Consider the following 19,377-nt stretch of genomic DNA (forward strand, 5'->3'; position numbering starts at 1 on the left):
TAGAAAAACAAGGAAATAGATTCTTCTCTGGAACTTCCACAATGTTATAATTCTGCCATTGCTTTTGGATAAGTGGATAATAATGGATAAAAAAAACTTGATCTTTGCCCAGTGAGATTCATGCTGGACTTCTAATCTATAGAACTATATGGTAATAAATTTATGTTCTTTTGAAAGACTAAGTTTGTGGTAATTTGCCACAGCATCAATAGTAAATGAATAAACTATTGAAAATAATGGACAGTTTCTCTTACTATATTTTCATTTCCCTGTCTCTTTGGTCCAGATTTTACTTTTTAATTCAGATTTTACTAAGTTACTTTGTGTCTTTTAATTAATTTAAATCCTTCTTGAAAAAAATTTAATGATAGTATATAGGCCAACCAAACAGTGCAGTATCCTGTTCTCAGATTTTTGTATGCAATATCATAATGTGTAAAAATACAATAAAGAAAATAATTTAAAATATTGTTTAATAAATCAAGTGTCTGATTTTTAGATCACTGAGAGATTTTAAAATAAGAAAAATGTCATGTTTTTACTAATCAGAAAAATCTCTATAAAAACTTTAGTCAAGCTATTTCTGAAAAGAGCAAAAAAAGTTCAGTGATGAGGAGACCAACAGGTTGTTTGTTGTGACATTCTGTAGAGCACGTGCTACACCTTGGCAATACCAACATCCATACTATAAAAAAAAAATAATGGGAAAGGTGACCATATGATTTATCATCCACTCTCAGACACTTTTGATAATGAAATAGCTAATAGCATTGTTGGTAGTGCTGTAATAGTGGGATAGCTGAGCAAAGTCTGTGTTTCAAAACCAGTGTCAAATCAACCTTGGGGTTGAGGTGGGGGGAAAAGGAGTCTAAAATACAAATACAGACATAACCAAGATTGTTGTACTTTAAGATCACACTCTTTCAGGATCTTCATTGTTATAGATGTTCTCTGCCATCTGCCACACTTGCATTAAATTATCTTCTGATACAGAGCAAATTACAAAAAGTTCAGTGGAATTCCAGGAAAAAATCAGATATCTTGGCAATGTGACCACCATGAAGAAACAACAACTCTAGTGGGCCATCCTCTGTGTCTTTTAGGGATATTTCCTCTCCAATTTTACTTAAATTTGAGACATTCCCTCTGCCATCAGTATCACTAGGATTCAAAATATTCTCATTGTGAGGTGATCACTAAGCCTGAAATATTTCATCTTTATGTGATTTGAAGGAAAACAACTTTTCATATTTCTCAGATCCCACAAGGCAACAGTCTTGTCAGTTGATCCTGTGGCAAATATTAACTCTATATATAAGGATTGAAAGAGTGGCAGTTCACTTCAGTAGCGTGAGTATCAACTGAACGGCTTAGTTTGGAAGGGTTGTTTGAAGGAGCATCCTAAATCACAAGTTTCTGATCATCAGAAACTGACCCAGATGGAGACTCTTGGAGCAGATGCCAGGCAACTTCTAATTCTGCTATATTCCCTGTGTATGATGGTCTTTGCATTGAGCACTTTTCCTTCCTTTGGGATGGCACCTATATCCCATAGGCAGATGGAATAGTCATCTGAGTCACTTAGTAAATGTCCACTGAGATTTGGATTCCAAGAAAGCTCATGGTCATTCTTTCGATGTCTGTGAAGATACAAGTCCAGGTTGCACTCTCCATAACCGTCTGGTTTAGAAGGATTTTTCAGAGTTAAACACAAGAACATCACTAGATGGATTCTTTGTTACAATGATGCAAGGATTCTGGGGTATATATCCTGCAGTATTTACTTTTCCTTCATGGTTGATCTTAATTTCTATTTCAATTTTCTGTTCTAACCAAGCCAAAAAAACTCTGAATTCTCTTCACTATTGTGTGATTCATTAAACTGAACATCATCATTATGGAGCTGTACACTGGTTATCTCAAGATTGTTTTGTTCATCTGATGTGTGTGTCCCCAGGACGAGTCATTGACTACAGGAATCTTTCCTTTCTGGTCTGGTTACATTTGGAAAGCTGTTAGATTTGGTCACCTCAGAGCGTGAATAATCACCAACTCATAAAGAAAAGGGATGTTCTTTTTTTCATATTTTGTACTCTTCATTGATCACAAGTTCTTCCACTGGGTCCTCAAAGGCTGCTGGCTTGTTTGCCACTGTGGTCCAGCCCATGAGACATTGGTAGCCCAGAATTGAGCATGTGGAGCAACAATAGGTGTTGGCGAGGATGTGGGGAAAAAGGTACACTCATACAGTGCTGGTGGGGTTGCAAATTATTGCAGCCACTCTGGAAAGCAGTGTGGAGATTCCTTAGAAAGCTTGGAATGGAACCACCATTTGACCCAGCTATCCCACTCCTTGGTCTATACCCAAAGGACTTAAAATCAGCATACTACAGAGATACAGCCACATCAATGTTCATAGCTGCTCAGTTCACAATAGCCAGATTGTGGAACCAACCTAGATGTCCTTCAATTGATGAATGGATAAAGAAACTGTGGCATATATATACAATGGGATATTACTCAGTCATAAAGAATAATAAAATTATGGCATCTGCAGGCAAATGGATGAAGTTGAAGAATATCATGCTAAGTGAGATAAGCCAATCCCAAAAAAACAAAGGACGAATGATCTCGCTGATAAATGGATGATGATACATAATGAGAGATGGGAGGGAGGCAAGAATGGAGGAAGGAGGGACTTTAGAGAGGGAAAAGAGTGTTGGGATGAGTGGAGAGAAGGAAAAATAACAGAATGAATCAAACATTATTACCCCATGTAAATGTGTGATTACATAAATGGTATGTCTCTACTTTATGTACAACCAGAGAAACAAGTTGTACCCCATTTGTTCACAATAAACAAAACAAAACAAAACAAAAACCCAAAACACAAAAAACAAAAACAGAAACAAAACAAAAAATGAATTGAGCATGTGGGAGAGACAGGGACCTTTGAGCTGTGATGGGTCTTTCTTCCCTAAAATTCTTGTAGCACAAAATTTCTCTGTTGCAGGATATACTTTCTCCCTCTAACTTTACTGAGGTATAATCAAATAAGTAGAATTTGTACATATCTAAGGTGCACGAATTGATGTTTTAGATTTTTCTTTTAGAGGACTGTAGCAGTGTGAACATTTCAAAAGGTGAGAACAATCTTTGCTGTGAGATATGTGAGAATTCTCATGTCTATTTTACACACTGCTGTATGCAGAATAAAGTGTGGTGTCTGGCTCACTATAGTTGCTCAGTAATTAAATTGTTGAATAATAAATAAAAGAACATTCTCAATTTCTATACTGAAATAATTACATCTTATTATTTTAAGTAATGTGATCAACAACCTGTCATTAACATTTCACATATGGGACCTTGAGAGATGGCATGCATTTTATATAAGTGACTTAAAATAAATACTATTGCTGAAATGGTTTTGTTTTAATGAATAAATCTTTCAAGTAAAACAATTTATATTTTCTGCCTACCAATTTCAGTCATAACGTAACATCGATTACTTATGAATATTACATAAAGCATATAACATAGCATATGATTAAATATTTTAGAATATTTCAAAAATAGATTTCAATGTTCTTTTAAAGGTGTAAGATTTCAATCTCAGACCTGATATGTCATAATTCAGGAGATGTTTAGAGACATATATAGAAAGTAATAAAGCACTAATTTTATAATGTTTAATTTTTACCATCAAGATTAATTATAAGAAAATAGTAAAATAATAACTTTACTTCTTAATTTTAAGAAGCATATAAAAATAATATAATCAAAATTATTGACTCTCTTTTCCCAGTCCAAATTTTTCTTTGTCTGCTAAAACTTCAGTATACTGTATTTTCTAAAGGTTATGTATATAACCAAATTTTATATATAATAAAATTCTTAACAATCATAAAGTATTTGAAGGAGAAGTAATAATAAAGTAAGTGTAATGAGAATCAGATCTCTAGAGATGTATAGGAAATTGTAAGAATGTTAGTTCTTACAACTGGAGAATTTAAGCAGAGGAATGATAAAACCTGGTTTTAAAAAAATCATTTTGGCACTGGACATGATGGCACCTGCCTATAATCTCAGCAACTTGGGAGACTGAGGCAGAAGGATCCCGAGTTTGAGGCCAGCCTCAGCAACTTGGTAAGGCCCTTGGCAACATTGTGACACCCTGTCTCAAAATAAAAAAATGAAAAAGGTTTGAAAATGTGACTCAGTGGTAAAGCCCCTCTGGATTCAATCCCCAGTATGAAAATAAATAAATAAATAAATAAAATAAAATAAATAATTTTGGCTCCTGTATTCATAATGAACTATAAGAGCATGTAATCATTGTTGAAACAGGATAGAAGTAGTAGAGGTAGAAGAAGTGATCTTATTTTTGACATATTTTCAAGGTAAAAGTTTTTTTTTTAAATTTTTTTTGGAAAAAGTAGGTGTGAAACAAGAAAAAAAACACAGATGATTACAAAGGTGATTGGACTAAGCAAACTGGATACATAGTTGTCATTTATATATCTAATAGCAGTCATTTTTATCTGTGGTGATGTTGTAACAAGTGATTGAAAGGCTTATAAGACATGCAAGTGTATGTGGAGATAAATACATGAGTTCAGAGTCTGAGATAAATTAGAATTAAAAATGTAAGTTTGTGAGTCATCAAGATATTTTTGTACTTAAAGCAGGATGAGGTCACCAATACCCAAGGGTCTATAATACAAGCACAAAATGAAGCATTTATTAAAGAAGGATTTAACTTTAGGGAAAGAATCGTATTTTTGATTAATATTTTGATTTGAATGATCTAGAAGAGATGGAAAATCATGATATGATAGGAATAATTCCTGGAATAATGTGAGAGTGGGATCTATTTCACAAAGAGAAATCTTGGCATCATACAGTATAAGAATATTTTAATTATTGTATACATCAATATCAACACTTGTATTTTCTTTCATTTCAAATTTTAGCCGTTCTGGTCATGAAATCTATTTTGGTTTTCAATATATATTTCTGTGTTGTTTAAGGAAGTCGAAAATTTTGCCATTAATTATGTATTTGGGTTTTTTCCTCCCATGAATTTATTCATGAGAATTTGAGAACAAATTAATGGTGTTGGGGGATGAAAGACTTGGTGCTATGGGTCTACATCAGAGGATTTAACCAATGTACCATTATGTTTCTAGAAGAAGAGAGAATTGGTGATTTGATTACATCATAACTGAAAACTTTCCAAATGTTTTGATAGGTATCCATCCATATATGCAAGAAACTTAGTGAATCTCAAGTAATATAGATACAAATTTATTGCACTTGGAGGTACCTTGTCAAACTTCTGAAAATGAAAGATAAAGTATAAGAAAGTCGCAGCCAGATAAATAAAATGTTAAGTGGAAAAGCAATAGATGCTTATTTCTTACCAGAGAATTAAATCATATAATGCACACCAGAGGGACCATTTCAGATAATCAAATATGATGAAAAAAATTTCAGCCAGCAATTTCTGTAGCAGCCAGTCCAGAAAGTCAAACCATTACTTCTGTTACAACTGGCCCAGAACAATCAGGATCCCCATTAATGACTGTCAGTTTCCCTATTTGCTCATTTCCAACTCAGCACTAACCAGAGAGCCGAATATGCTCCCTAACTAATCCCAGAAGCTGCCCCATTCTGATTCATTCCACCTCCAGCTTTCCCATGACAACAACCTTGAATCAAATTATACTTGAAGCCTTCCTTTTTCTGTTCACTTTTATAAAGCTTCTCACTTTCCTGCTTGTCTGAGTTTGTGCCAAATGCAAGTTGTAGTCATTTTCTATTGCTCCTATAAAACACCACATATTCTATGGTTTAAAGCAACACAAATTTATTATAATTTTATAGTGTAGAGTTCAGAAGTCTGAAAAGGGTCTTATGAAACTAAAATCAAGTATTGGCAGAGCAATATTGTAATATTCCTTCTAGAAGCTCTGAGGGAGGATCTCTTTCTTACTGATACCAGTTTCTCCAAGCTGTCTACATTCTTCAACTCTTGGCTGCATCATTGTGAACTCTAATTCTGCAGTCACATCTCTTTTGACCCTGAGTCTCTTGCCATTTTCTTATAAGGACCCTTGCGATTACCTACAGTCTACCTGTATTATCCAGGATAATTTCTTTCCCTTATAATTCTTAATTTTTAATTTCATCTGAAAAATAAGAAAATCCCTCTTTCCATGTAAAATAATATTCACAGGTAGCAGGGACAGGGCAAGGACATCTTGTCATAAACTCTGAATTAGCAAATATGAAACCATGGTCCCCAAGGGAAATAGAGTATTTGGTTCCTGTGTACCTCAGGTCACATATTCCTCAACTGATCAACATATAACCTTGCTTTATGTATATTTCTATTTAAAGGCATATTATTTAATACATCTTGCTTACAAATAATTAATTGCATGATTTTTGCTAGGGGCTTTGAAGGCCACTTGTGTTATACTTGTTTGTTTACCAACTCTATGTAAAACCAGTCTCACTAGCATGGTCCTTTTCTCTTCTACCTGGTCCTTTTCCTGTATAACATTTAACAGATACTTAAAAAAATTCTTCTGTTGCTTCTTGAGCTGCACAACCTACAAGCTTAGCATTTTTCACATCATATCACCTTTGAAAATGTGGGAGACAGACAGTAGCATACAAAGAAGAATTTAACAATTTTATGACCCTTGATAACATTACCATAATTTTCTTGAATTTTGTACTCCACAACAATGATGCCCATTATGTTTTTTTTTCCCTAATCTCTTTTTTAAGTCTTATGAATCCACAAATTTTGCCATTTTTTTCATCTTTGCCATGGCTTTATTATACACTATAGATGTTACTTTAGCACATTTTGGAGCTATCCTAATGTGTAGATCAGCAAATTCCTCTTCCTTTCCTTTTTCTGGATATACTGTTTTGTTGATTCATTAAAATTGAACTCATGGTCAATAGCACTATAATTCATGCCTGAATGAAGCCTATCTAACCCATTTTCTCTGTAAGGCACATTAGAGTCTTGTGTTAGAAAGCACTTCAGGACTATACCAGGGGCCATTTTAAACAGCAACATCAACAACGAAAAGTAAAAAATGCAAAAGCGTGTTACTAAGTAGACCATGAAAAAGACATTTATTTATAGTATGACAGCCAAGGCAAGATGACAGTCTTGCCTTGTTTGACCTCAACTGAGAATATGCACAACTGAATTTTTTGTTACACTAAAAATGTCTTTGCATGTGCCAAGGGTAGACAAATGTGCCAATGCAGAATCCATAATAATAAAGATTGGCCATGTGTGTATTTGTATTTCCAAAATATGCTTCAAATTTACATTTACCCAATATCATGGAATTAAAAACATTTGGTTACTCCTGAATTCCAAAACAAACAAACAAACAAACAACAACAACAAAAAAAACTCCAATAATAATCCCTACCTCTCCATCTCAGTGTAAGTAAAACATATAAAAGCCCCTCATCTCATGGAGTTCGTATTTGGTGGAGTGTTAAGGTTGAGCATATTGTATGGGTTTCTTATGCCTGTATGTGGTTGTAATAATTTTAATCATAACAGTTCCTGCAAAATTCTGAATTTCAAGTTTCTTTCCTTCCTAAGTTTAAATATTTTTTTTCTTACTCTGCCTTTGTAAAGGTGTATCTTACACCTGATTACATATAATAGAAGTAAAATCTAATCTGTGTTGGATGTGCTGATGGCAGAGATTAGGCAGGTTGATTAGGCATGCTGTTTCTTCAGTTTGCCATTAATCCTATGCAGTGCTGAAAATTTGGTTTATAAAAGCACATACCAGTCAATGCTTGCTACATTAAACATTTTTAAAAATAAACTTACACTGAGAAAGTTCCTACGATTAGTTAAGCTGGTATTCATCTGAAATGTGTCAACCATTGTTCCTAGGGTTTTTTTTTTTTTTTTTTTTGCTATTATTATTATAGCTCATCATATATCCATTAGTTTTTTTTTTATAGGACAAAATACAAATATAAGAGTTATACATGGAAGTGTGTAGGATTTTTCTCTTTTATGGAAATAATCTGTTCATGTTATACAGGAATGGAAAAAGAAAAACAAAATGATTCTAATGGTTAAACAAGTATTTCTACTCAGGTGACTTAGGACTAGTGAAAGTATATTTCTATATTGTGTAAAGCAGATTTAATTGCACCAAGTCTGTGTAAACTACTGGGTTTTTAATTAAATGTTTTTATGCTTAGTGAATACAACTTAATGGAAATATCCCTTACTTCCATCTCTTTCTTGAATGAAACATAAATCTGATATTTAATAAAAACTAAGATGGTCATATAATGACAAGATTTCAGATTTCACTTTTAGAATTTTTTTCAAATATTAAAAAGTGTTAGCTACTTTGAATTAAATATGTTTAGAATCTGGATAAAATTGGGAGCATGAGTAATTTCTGCTAAAATACTCCAGAAAAGTATTACCTTTACCCATTTCATTTTAATTAATTCATCTATAATTGTATTACATTTTAAAATGATTATTTTCTAGTAAACATTTCTTATCCTATGTAGATTATTGTTTTCAATGTATCTTTCCAAACTAATATTGATTAATCTTGACAAAAATGCTGATATGTGTCACTTATAGTTTGCTTTTTAATATAGTGATGCTAGAATGCAGTTTCTGCATGTATTTTGCAGGCTTTTAAAATATTAACATTTTATTGTCTTCAAGTGATAAACAGATCTTCACTGGATAGGATATTAGTATGTTATAATACAGTTATTAAATCTTTATTTACTCATTAACAATGAGATACTTTATAATCTATCACACCTTAGAATTTCAAAATTCTTTCACATATGATTCACTTTATTGTAGTTTTTATGTGAAATAAACTATGACAAGTTACATAATAAATTACTCATGTGGGTAATATAAAGCATAACCAAATAAAAATTTAGTTGATATTTAGCAATTGCAAAAGGTCTGGGGATTTTGAATAACTTCTTCCTTTCTATACATACTATTACTATTTCCTACAGAAAAAGAAAGTCTTTTTTATTTTTATTTTCTTCACACCTAATTCACATGAACTTATGACCAACAATTAAAACATTAATGTGAAATACTCATTTTTTATTAAGTATTATTATGGTTCTATAGCCAAGTACTTTGACTAGGATGTTTTTGCTTTATCTACTGGTGATTACAAATATATCTAACTCATAATAAAATCTCAAAATCTTTTGATTTGAGTTTTTCTAACCTATTTGGTTGGCAGCAATTCTAAACTTTTCTCAGGATCTCCTCTTAAGATATTTTTAAGTATTCCGAAAGACATTTGCATGTTTACCAGATACCTCCTAGACACTGCCAGTTTAAGGGTCTATATAACTTAATTTTCCCTGTAAAGTCCCTGATGGATGGAATGATCTCATATACAACTAGAGTAGTTACTGGAGTTCTGTATGATCTCAATATCTGTGTCATTCACCCTCTCATCTTTTTGTTACACTTGAGGACCGACATTGGGACCTCTTTATTGTTCTGAACCCATAGGGAAATTTCCTTCTCTTATCAGAGGATTTTCCCTACTGCAGAGCTGTTGTTTAGTAGTGCATGAATACCTCCAGTATTTTTGGAAAAGTATACAAATGGAGGCTCACATACATTGTCTAAATATTTAATAGTTGCCCATCAAGTCAATGATGTTCTACTTTCCTTCCTTGGAAAATATGCCTTATAAAAAATAAGTAGCACAGGATGTAAATCCTGAACTGTGATCCTTGAATCTAAGTGCAGTGCTTCCAGAACTGCAAAAGGGAAATCAAAGTAAAACAGGGAAATTGAATCCTGGAACTCTCCAGGAATTATACTTAACCATCCAAGAATTGGTTGCAATCATGACATTTCATTATCTTTCCAAGATAATTAATTTGCTTTTACATTAAATACTTCCATTGCTCAAAATTCTCCTTGCTCTCTAAATTTATGCCTATCTGTGATATTGGCAGTGGTGCAAATTTGCCAATTTTTTAGGTGGAATTGCCTTTGTCTTGAGGACATAGCAGAGAGGTGTGGGTTAGTGGCTGTATAATATTGAATGTATAATATTAAATGTATAATATTGAATATAGTGAATGTATAATATTGAAGATTGATATTTTGAGTTATAGTTGTACTTTGCTAGCCCTGACTGCTATAATCTAAGTGACCCAGGCATCCATGGCTCTTTATTAACATGTTTTTGCTTGTTTATTTTTGACAAGCATAGATCCTAGGACTGAAGTCCCTCCTGTGGGTCTTCCTTCCACATTCCTCTCTCCCAGCATACAATGTTGAATACAGCCCAATTTCACACTGTCCATTCAAACCTTGGTGTTCCCTTTTATGCAATGTTCTGTCCAGCATGCGTTCCCTTTGATATGATGCACTATCAGGCTCACTCAACCTCTCGCTCTCCAGTCCTAGGAAACTTCCCTGGGAGCCTTGATGACTTCTTGCCTTCCCAAAACAGCAAGCAACTATTCACCCACAATTGTGTTTCAACTCAATTTCTTTCCCATCCTCTTTCTAAATTGTATGCAAAACTAGATTTTGTTTTAAAAGTTCCTGAATATTTCATGACTTGTAGAAATTTCTCAAATCAGGCAGATGAATGTTTGGTCTGCCTAGGACATAAGGAAGATTTTTAACAAATTATGTTTTCTAACTCCACCAGGCATCCTAAGTGTTTTTGTTCTCTGAGCCTGAAGAAATAACCTATTATATGTGAATTTCCCTCATACAGTGTAAAAATAATGTATTCTAAAATAAAATCACACTCTCTTTGTTCTTAAATTCAATGCTAGTTACTTCACATTCTAATCAATTCAATAGGTGAATATTCAAAGATGGCTCTTAATGCAAAACCAATATTAACAAAGCATGTGGTATAGTTTGTTATTAAGACAGTGGTTTTACTGTTAGTATACAGTGTTTGACTTCTGATTTACTGCAACTCAATTGCAATATTTCTGGATGAAAATTGCTTAAATTTTAGGACACTTGTATTTCTTCAATTACTGATCTCTATATATATTCCTAAAAATAAAATGAATATGCCATAAGAATAAGGGAAGATAATGACTTCACCAAGAGTTAAAAAGAGAAGTGATTTTAAAGATTTAACTCCTATATTAAGAAATAATTATGTAAAAATTAATCTTAAAACCACTCATAAAATGTGATTACTGTAAGAATAAGTGATAATTGTACCTTAGAAGTCAAATGATTTGCTAGATCTTAGAAACAGTAAGCGCATTACCATCTTCATTTGTATTAGTCATTCTAGTTCTTAACTTTATCTATGTTACAGAAGATGTTCTTGAGTATGGGAATGTTTACAGAGATGGAGCCTTCTGAGAAACTGAGGCAGCACAAATAACCCCCTACAAATCCTGATTCTTGTGATCAAGTCAGAAAGATGTCAGACATATTTCTCAGAGTAGTAGGAATGAGTTTATTGAAGGGATAGGGAAAAGGAAAGGGGACACTCTTTAAGGGAGAGCGTGGATCCTCTCAGAGAGGAGAAAGACAAAGTGTCTTTCTTGCACTCCAGTTTTATTGGTTTCCCAGGGAAATTACCAGACATACCTGTCTGGGTCCATCTCTTAACTTTTGACTGACAGCAGGATGACCTCAGTCTTTTGAGTACCTATTGCCATGACAATTCTAGGTTCTCTTGGCCCAAGCTGAGAGATTCTAATTGGATTCTTAATCATACTTTCTTACAGATTTTATTGTTTGGAGGAATGAAAAGGATCACAAATATCTCTCCCTTTAAAATAACTTGGGCTTCTCTTATGAACATTATTTTGGGTCTGCATTTCCTTTTAGATAACAGGTGGTCTGCTGAGGAATGTAGCCTATCCTGTTCACTTAGGACAGGCAAAGCTGCAGCTAAATTGCTTATTGGCAAAGAAAGCATTTGGGTCAGTACAGAATTATTCTCTTAACCCCATGTTCTCACCATCCTCATCTGTCTGTTCCTAATAGGAATAATGATTTAGAAAAGTACATTCATATATTCACTTCCTATTTTGGAGGTCATCAATGTTGCCCCTTTCTGTTCCTGTATTTTCTTTTCTTTCTATCTATCTATCTATCTATCTATCTATCTATCTATCTATCATCTACCTATCTATTTTTATTTGAGGGGGGGAATACCAGAAATTGAACCCAGGGGCATTTAACCCCTGAACTACATCCCAACCCTTTTTTAAAATATTTAATTTAGAGACAGAGTCTGGCCGAGTTGCTTAGGGCCTTGCAAAGTTGCTGAAGCTGACTTTGAACTCATGATCCTCCTGTCTCAGCCTTTCTAGCCACTGGGATTACAGGTGTGTGCTGTCACACCCGACTGTATTTTCTTTGTAATTATTAGCACTATCCCCTTATTGTCCACCAGGTACTACTCTTATTTTGTTTGTTCTTTAAACAATTTTTTTTTTGAGATGGGATCTCAGTACATTGCCCAGCTGGCCTTGAACTTGTATACTCAAGCAATCCTTGATTTTTCTGCTTTAGCTTCCCAAGGAGCTGGCGCTTCAGGTGGGCACTACTGTGGCCGTTGTTCTCAGTACTACTTTGAGCAAACAAGAAACATCTGATGAAGACATCACAAACAGAATCAAATACTTGTGTGCTCTTAAAATCAGTGATTTTTTTTGTGTGTTGGGTGGGGTTAGGGATGATACTTACTTGCCGACATGATTATTCTAATTTTCTTATAGAAAATTCTTCCAAGTGTGGACCCAGTGATGACACTGTCTGCTTGGCTCTGATCACTATGGTCTTCTTTGGGATAAAAAGAACGTTGGCCAATATGATTATAATTATGGCAATTTTCAATGGGAATAACTTTTGCGCAAACATTTGCAATTACAGGAACACTATTTTTTTTTTATTGCTAATTTGCTTGTAAGAGTTTGCTTTAAATTGAATCTTGATTGGGAAGGTTTTATTTAGCAAGTTTATTATTCATTCTTACTATAAATCTCTCCAATTTGTTAAAATACAGATGATGTATTTCAAATAAAATTTTGGAAACTTTTTCATTTCAAGCATAGAAGTATTATGCTAATTTAAAAATATTTTCCATAGCATTTAAATCTAGAATATATTTAAAAGTATAGCATTTAGAATTAAAATTCAACATTTAAAATTTTAACAGCTTAAGTTATAATTTCTATAAAATAAACTACATATAAAGTAAAAAATTTTAAATATTTTGAAATGTGTACACACTGTACAGATACTACAGTAAAAATACGAATACACCCTAGCCCTCAAAAGTTTTCTCATACTCCTATCCCAGACTTTTCCAGGAATCCATTGATTTGCTTTCTGTCATTAAATAGTTAATTAGTGTTTTTTGAAAATTTACATAAGTATAATTATATAGTATGTACACTTTTTGTCTAACTGCTTCTGCTCAGCATAATTATTTTGAGACTCATCCAATGCTGTTGGAAGTATTTCTTGTTATTGCTGAATAGTATTATTATGCAATAATGATAATGTATAATCACATGTAATATATATAATAATGACATATGCAATATATTTTTCTATTCACTTTGTTCATGGGCATGTCAATTATTTCCAGTTTTATTCTGTTACCAAGAAAAGTTCTATGGTCATTCATGAAACTTAAAACAGAAATAATCAGCAATAATATTAAAATAAAATATTATAATTATAAGATAAAAATTCTCATGTAGTATTAAATAACTTTACTTACAAGTTATACATTAAATATAAGGGTACATAAAATTTTATATCCACTTATATTTCTCTTAGGGAAATTTCTAGGAAAACAAAGTTTGGATCATATGGTACTCTTAAGAAACTGCCAAACTATTTTCCAAATGATTACATTTTATATCTACCTCTTCAGTAAATGAAAATTCCATTTGACCAAAATCCTTGCCAAAGTTGGTAAGTTCAGTCTTTTTAATTTTACTTATTTTAGTAAAATAGTGGTAGTGGTATCACCATTATGATTTTAATTTGCATTTGCTTAATAACTAATGATATTGAATATTTTTTTCTCAAGCTTATTGACCATCTGAATGTTAGTTTTGGTGAAGTATCTTTCAAATTTTCAGTCCTTGCTTAGTGAGTTATTTTCCTAAATGAAGTTAGGTGGGAAATATTTATATATTTTCAATATCAGTCTTTATCAGATTTATTATTTACAAAAATTTACCCCATTGGTCATTTTAAAATTTAAACTTGGGGCAAGGGGTTGTCATGATAATGGGATTTATTTTTAACAGGGACAGGACACATCTCCTTGTCTTGTCCTCCAGTGGCTTCTTTCTAATACCCTGTCTTTGACATCTTGGTGTCCTTGAACTCCTACCTAACATTTTAAAGTAGTAAACCAAGCTTGTGTTTTCGAAATAAAAGTTTCTATCTTTTGAGATCTTGCTTTAAGCTTTGTTGGGCAGTGTTAGAACAATATTTAGTCTAACTTTCCCCATAAATGTGACAAAAACACTTCTAAGTACTTCTTATTAAGTTAGTCAAGTAACTCTTCTGACTTTTAAGGACAGGAAACTTTTCTGGCTTTGTGTAATCTTTAGCTGTTTTCTCTTTTCTGGTACTTTACCCTGTGAACCACAGCTGGTTTGACTCCCCCAGCCTTCCATCTCTGTCATTTGGATTCCTGGTTCCCCCTTCCTTACACTAAAGACTGGAAACTCTCTTAAGACAATTAATTATTTTTGTTATCCTTTTCTTAGGAAATAGCTTTTCTTATTTTTTGTAGGTTCATTTCCTAGAAAACCCTTTTTTTACCAGATCCTTTTTGTTTGTCCGTTTGTTTTAATATTTAGATTCTTGTAGGAGGACAAATTTAGTGCCATCTTGCCCAGAAGAGAAACCTCTATTAATATTTTAAAGTATACTTTTTTCTCCATCATACTATTACTTTATTATGCTGTTACTCTGTTAAGCCTGTTACTTTTTCATAAGGTGAGGTAATTGTAATTTTTTAGAGTTTCATCAATTTAAATGAAACTTACCTTACTCTATATTTATAAAAAAATTAGATTTTTATTTTTAATTTATAGAGACTGAAGTCTGCATTCACATTAGCAGTATTAATATAATTTGAAACAGGCAAGTATTGATTTTAGAATCTGCAATTCAATACATTTCATATGCTTGTTGCTTTTATAGTAGAAATGTGGGTCCATTTCCCTTGAAGAGTTTTATTTTGTCCATTTACGAATTTTCTAAATATATACCAAGCTTGAGGAATGAATTCATAAATCAGACATAGGGCTTTGTCCTGCAGTAGAGGAAGGTCATGCTATTAACAAGTGAGTGCAATAAAATGCTCATTTTCAAATAGTTAAACACAGGTTCCCTTTTAGTTATTGCAGTGTTTCAGTGATCAAATATAACATGCAATGACACCTAATGAAATTGAAGGCCAGTTAAGGTTAAATTCTGTGAGGATGCTGTTTACTCATCTTATCCTCACCCAACACCACTGTGGTAGCTGAAATAATTATTTAGCTCTAACATTATTTTAAATGTTTTTTTCTTCATTGAATTTATATATAGTTTTCTATAATCAATGTTAACTTTCTCTAGGAAAAAATTGGAAAATTGACTCTTTGATCTGAGTAGCAACATTATGAATATTTTTACTGTTTTGGCTTGTTCTTTCAATTCTTTCTTTCTGTTATGAGTGGCATGCTTTGTTTTGCTTTGGCTATGTGGATCTTTACTGTTTTTACCTTGCTTTGTTATATTTCACTATATGGAACTTTACTATAGGGAATATTATATGAAAATTTCAGTGTTAGGTGTGACTGTGCAAAAACCCAAAGATGTAACCCAAAAAAAGTGTAGCCAGTGAGCGATCCCCAAAATGGGGTGTAACCAGTCAGAAGTAGCTTAAAGCAACGACACCCAACACCCCAAAATGCCATCCATCTTATTGAGCCTGGACAGACACAAGAACTATAAGAAGACAGGCCGGAGAACAGGGGACAGGATGGCAGAGAGCTGAGAACAGGCCACACAGGATTTCAGAGAACTGAGGACACCAGAAGGTCACCAGATGTCACCTGACAGCTGAGAACCCAGGCAAGCTGAGTTGAGAAGATGCTGCAAACCAGCCTTAAGACACACCACGTGGTGAGCACTGGGATGTCAGGTATGAGACTAGAGTTAGGTTAGGACTAGAGTAAGATCACGTAAAGTGTGTGATTGTGTGCAGTGAATAAACCAGCATTTGAGAAACTACCTGATTCTCACGTCTCGCACTTTAACCACTGGTGACACTTTCACTTGAGTATTCTTAACCAACTCCTTCTCTCTGCCATAAACATTGTTCTCTTCTAACTGAATAACCTATTCTTTCAAACATGTGGGAGCAAAGGCAAACATTTACTTATCCCTTTTCTGGAGAGGTGGAAAGTAATATTTTTGACATAATAAACTTTGAAAATATCACCCCCATTTTTAAATCATGATTTTGCTGGTTAGTGCCCATTAATAGTACAGGAATGGTTGTATTTTAAGGGCCTCTGTCTAGTGATCTATATGGGAGCTCAGAGGGAAGAGAAGAGAAGGGTTAGGACTGTAATTTGGTGGATTGCACATTGTAGAGTTACAGGAAAGTTAGGATCTCTGGATACTAATCTTGCTATGTCTTTTACTGGGTTATTTTAGAAAGTCAAACTTGTTTACTCATTTTTGAAATAGAGGTCATAATAAATCTCTCATTAAGTTCTCAGAGCTGGAGGAATGATAGACAATATAGAGAACACGTATATGTAAGAAAAATTATTTCATAAAATTCAGTTTATACTTGGAATTTTCAAAGATTAAAATCTTAAGCATCTAAAATGTGAACTAGATGAAATCAGTTTTATATTATTTCTCTTATACAGCTCTCTGTATTTAGAACATATGACTTATTGACAAAACTTCTAGGTGATTTAAATTCTTTAAATCATTAAGGACAAAAAGTAAATACTAATAAAAGGCCTAGGTAGAGTCTCATGAAGTTCTACTCAAGGAAATTCATAATGATTATGATTTTTCAATATAGGCAAATGACTTAAATATATGGAAGTACTTATACACCTTTCTTTATTTCTTTCTAGTCAGAAAGAACATCTTTTTATCTCAAATTTTATGATACTTTTTTCCACCTTATTATGCTGATTATCAGGTTTAAATTAGTGTGTTGATATATGTGTATGTGTTGCTTATTTTCTCTTATGGTATATTCTTTTTGTTTGTTTCAATTTATTGATATCCCCAACAATTAGTACTGTTATTGCATTTTGAACTTCCCATGCACATCTGTGGGCTAAATAAATTTACCCACAAATTAGGGTATTTCTAATGGAAACTTTATGGATACAAATATCTTTTTAAGTTTCTCTCTAGTCATTGTGAAACAGAATGAACAATACTTCCTGAAGATAAACTTCACAGATATCCTCAAAGGTGGAGACATATCATTCATTATCATTAATCAGTTTTGTAAATCTCACCTAGATTTTCCTATATGATTTCTTTAGAAGTATTGTTTGAATAATGTATAGGTTTTTACTGACCCTAGGAAAGAAAAGATGCCTTCTTATTATAAACTCTAAGTGGATTACATTTTTTAAGTTACTCTTCAATCAAATAGAGTAAGTGAAGTTTATTTTAGCATTTAGTATTTTGGGGAAAAGCAGATATAGTTTTGTGTATTTGGGAGTACAAAACTAAGAAAGAAAAGAACTGTGGCAGAAAAGCTGCTAGACTTTCATCTGCTGTTGATAGGGGTGACACAAGAGTGCCTGAATATAAACATTATGGAGAGATTTAGCATGGGAATTCTGGAGGCGGCCTGCTGCTAGTCTTGTTCTGGTGCATACACTCACTTACCCACTCACCGTGTGACTATGACCAATTTATTTATTTGTTTCTCAGCTTCTTGTATGTAAAAGGGGGTAGTGAAAAATAATACTTACCACATAAGATTTTTTCCTAGGATTAATTGTGATCACACTAGGAAAATGCTTAAAAAAAAAAAAAAAAAACAGGTAGAAAGTAAATACTTATTAAATATTAGCAATTATTGTTTTATAAAATAAAACTTAGTACAGTTTTTAGTTGGATTTCCTCTCCAAACTGGAATTGAACATAAAGACTTCATTCTTGGTGGGCGTAGATTTTAAAGTACTGTTTCTCAAACTGGACTTCCCTTTTGTGGAAAAATCTGGGCAGTGTATGCAGATTCCCAGGAATTTACAGAATTCTCACAGATTCTTATATAAATGCAATGAAGAGCAATTTAAACATTGATTATTCAAAGGTCCCAGGCCAGTCCTAAGAGTAGGAAGGGTTAAGAATAGTTCTGGTGAATGCTTATCTTTCATTTCAGAGATACAAAACCAATCCACTGGTTTGGTTTTGTTTTCCCCAAAGCATCTCGGCAGATAAAAGGCAACTTTTCTAACTCAACTTTGTCATACTTCTATGTTCTACTTACTTAAGTCACCTTCTCCCAGTTTGCCGATTTGAAATATTCTGTCTCCACAGATCTGAAGTCATAATAAACACTTATTCCTTTCTCCTGAAGGGTTAATGCCAGCCTATGTTAGTTTTCTATTCTTTACAGTTGCTTCTTAATATTATTTCATTTCCCCATTTTGTTACCGATGCCCACAGATGTAGCACCTTAAAACAGCACCATTTATTAGCTTCAAGTTTTTTTAAGTCAAAAGTCAGAACAAGGAATGTCTGGATTGTTTGCTTATGTTCTCAAATGACTAAAATAAAGGTGTTGACAGGGCCAAGTTCTTACCTGGAGATAGTGAAAAATTTACTCCCAAGCTCCTTCTTGCTGACAAAATTTAGTATCTTGTGCTCATGGAACTGAAGTCTTCATTTCCATACTAGCTATTGGCTAGAGTCTGTGCTAGCTACTGGAGGCAGTTGGTTCATAATTTCCCATAGGTGATTTAAAACTTGGATGTTTTCTCTCTTCTAGCAGAGGAACAATCTTTTCTGACTTTCAATTCTGTTGCCAGCCACAGAAACTGTTAGTCACCTAAAGCTCATGCTGCTATGCTGAATCCCCGCATCCCAACCATTAACCACACTCTGTAATTCCAATTCTGTTTCCCTGAGGTCCTGCTCCTTGAGCTTTAAGACAATAATTAGCTAATTTGCTAAAAGACACTGCTGGTCCAATAATGGACTAAGAAAGGAAAAAAGTCCTAAGGATTTCTTTCACACTCCCAGTGGAGTATAAGTTTCCTTATTTAAATATCCACTCACAGTCTACT

At 33.3% G+C, this 19,377-nt stretch overlaps 1 pseudogene; it reads right to left on the reverse strand.

Annotated features, from left to right (window-relative positions):
• Positions 1 to 913: 913 nt before the first annotated feature.
• Positions 914 to 2,167, reverse strand: LOC124994173 (histone-binding protein RBBP4-like; annotated as a pseudogene).
• Positions 2,168 to 19,377: the final 17,210 nt, after the last annotated feature.

Source organism: Sciurus carolinensis, chromosome 10, assembly GCF_902686445.1.
Source record: "Sciurus carolinensis chromosome 10, mSciCar1.2, whole genome shotgun sequence".
NCBI classification, from domain to species: Eukaryota; Metazoa; Chordata; class Mammalia; order Rodentia; family Sciuridae; genus Sciurus; species Sciurus carolinensis.